The sequence below is a fragment of the Carettochelys insculpta genome, chromosome 25 (genome assembly GCF_033958435.1).
Source record: "Carettochelys insculpta isolate YL-2023 chromosome 25, ASM3395843v1, whole genome shotgun sequence".
In the NCBI taxonomy this organism is placed as follows: Eukaryota; Metazoa; Chordata; order Testudines; family Carettochelyidae; genus Carettochelys; species Carettochelys insculpta.
The window spans coordinates 373,576-376,447 of NC_134161.1; the positions used below are offsets into that span (position 1 = coordinate 373,576).

Here is a 2,872-nt window from a genome sequence, read left to right on the forward strand (position 1 = left end):
TTGTGCTGTGAGTGGCGCCGCTGCCTGCCAGCTGATCTCAGCCATGGAGGACTCCCTCTTTCGAAAGAGTGGGCCATGGAGCATCTGCACTTGCTCTCTTCCGAAATAATCTTTTGAAGGAGGGCGCTTTTCCCACCACGGGAACGGAGGACGGACTTCGAAAGAACAGGGGAGTTACTTTGAAGTTCATTTCCAAAGAGTGCCACGTCAGCGCAGACGCTCTGCAGCTTCTTCCGGAAGAACTTGGACTTCTGATCTGAATTTGGAACGTACCTGCTAGTGGAGACGCATCCCTTCTGTCTGACACACCCAGCGATGGTTTGGGCAGCAGCCCCCTGTTCTCTGACCTAGAACTACCGACAGCTCTAGAACGATGCAAGATGACATTTTAGGGGGATTCTTGCCACAGGTTCTCACATCCTCTGTGGCATGAGGAGTACAAAATTACCTGGTGATTTGCAATAATGAAGGTGGTCTTCACCCCAGATGGGACTTGAACCCACAATCCCTGGCTTAGGAGGCCAATGCCTTATCCATTAGGCCACTGGGGCACATGTTTCAAATTACACAATGAGGGACAAAATTCTCTTTTACAAATGTGCATTTCTTACCTGGGAAGACAAAAAGTTTGCTCTTTGTTTTCTTATTGTTGTGAATTTGAGAAATGCCTATAAACTAGTGTTGGAGTTGAAAGTTTTATTCTTTCTATATTTTGCATTTTGGGTTTAATAATGTAGCAATGTAAGGTTTAACACATTTAACATGCTATTAAATTTTTAATTGAATATATGTTTCTTTTTTTTTAAATTTGGTGAGTCTGAAGGTTGATAAATCAATCAGTGGCTACGTCTACACGTGAAGCCTACTTCGAAGTAGCTTATTTCGATGTAGCGACATCGAACACGTCTACACGTCCCCCAGGGCTGGCAACGTCGATGTTCAACTTCGACGTTGGGCAGCACCACATCGAAATAGGCGCTGCGAGGGAACGTCTACACGCCAAAGTAGCACACATCGAAATAAGGGTGCCAGGCACAGATGCAGACAGGGTCACAGGGCAGACTCAACAGCAAGCCGCTCCCTTAAAGGGCCCCTCCCAGACACACTTGCACTAAACAACACAAGATCCACAGAGCCGACAACTGGTTGCAGACCCTGTGCATGCAGCATGGATCCCCAGCTGCCGCAGCAGCAGCCAGAAGCCCTGGGCTAAGGGCTGCTTCACATGATGACCATAGAGCCTCGCAGGGGCTGGAGAGAGAGCGTCTCTCAACCCCTCAGCTGATGGCCGCCATGGCGGACCCCGCAATTTCGATGTTGCGGGACATGCAGGCTACGTCTACACGTGCACCCAACTTCGAAATAGCTTATTTCGATGTTGCGACATCGAAATAGTCTATTTCGATGAATAACGTCTACACGTCCTCCAGGGCTGGCAACGTCGATGTTCAACTTCGACGTTGCTCAGCCCAACATCGAAATAGGCACAGCGAGGGAACGTCTACACGCCAAAGTAGCACACATCGAAATAAGGGAGCCAGGCACAGCTGCAGACAGGGTCACGGGGCGGACTCAACAGCAAGTCGCTCCCTTAAAGGGCCCCTCCCAGACACACTTTCATTAAACAGTGCAAGATACACAGAGCCAACAACTAGTTGCAGACCCTGTATATGCAGCACGGACCCCCAGCTGCAGCAGCAGCAGCCAGAAGCCCTGGGCTAAGGGCTGCTGCCCACGGTGACCACAGAGCCCCGCAAGGGCTGGAGAGAGAGTATCTCTCAACCCCCCAGCTGATGGCTGCCATGGAGGACCCCGCTATTTCGATGTTGTGGGACGCGGATCGTCTACACGTCCCTACTTCGATGTTGAACGTCGAAGTAGGGCGCTATTCCCATCCCCTCATGGCAACCTGTGAGTATGATGAAATCTGTAGCAAAATTCTCCTGAGCTTCCTTCTGCACTCACTGCTCCAGGAACTTGCTTGTCACACCCACAGACACATGGCTGGACACCCACAGGCACACGGCCCCACACAGCCCTGCCCTGCTCTAGCTCACACCAGCCTGTCTATCTGCCTCCAGCCAGGGCTGAGCTCAGGGGCTGGGTGGTGACCTGTCCTACAGAGGTGACAGCGTCAGCCCCCTCCCACCAGTCTGTTCAGTCACTCATTGCATCCCACGGAGTCAAGTTGATGTGTGTTTGAGTGACACTCACTGCCAGCCAATCAGCTGTGTGGAGGAGCATGGAGGAAGAGTCAAATGGTTGGTGCTCTTCACTTGGGTCACGAAAAATGTTACTAACCCCTCCTCACAAGAGCAATGACTGGAGGACACAGGGGAATAAGCCCATTGCCTCTCTCAGGCACGGTCACAACACAGCCAGCTCCGCCACTTCATGTTCTGTCTCTGTCTCTTCCGCCATTGCCAGGGAAGGGCGGGCTGGGCCCAGCAGCTTTCAGCTCTACCAGGGAGACCAAGCAGGGAAAAGAAGGAGACCACTGGTAGCGCCTGAGGAAAGAAAGAGGAGCACTAATGCTTGGGAGAAGTGGGGTATTGATCCCACTGCTCTTTGGATGCAAATCAAGGGCCAATTCCCCCATCTGCAGCTGCACTGAGCCTGCATCTCATTTCAGGGGCCCCAGTGTCCCTGAAGCTGCCCATGGCTCCTTTCCAAACGGGCAACTTTTGAGTTTCATGCAATTCAGCTGGTAAGGGTGGGGTGTTGATAATGCTCAGGTGGGTGGTTCCTGTCTCAGGTTGGCCAAATATCATGGGTGGTCTGTTGTCCCTGAGGTGACCACTGAGAGTCTGGAGGCAACGGAAAGTCTCAGTAGCTAGTAGGGAGGCCGTGAGAGGAGGACCCAGCATGCTTA

General features: G+C 52.0%; 1 non-coding gene across 1 annotated transcript; it reads right to left on the bottom strand.

Annotated features, from left to right (window-relative positions):
- Nucleotides 1–478: 478 nt before the first annotated feature.
- TRNAR-CCU (transfer RNA arginine (anticodon CCU)) lies at nt 479–551 on the bottom strand. Its single transcript has one exon. It is a non-coding gene; the product is annotated as a tRNA-Arg (tRNA).
- Between the last annotated feature and the right edge of the window lie 2,321 nt (nt 552–2,872).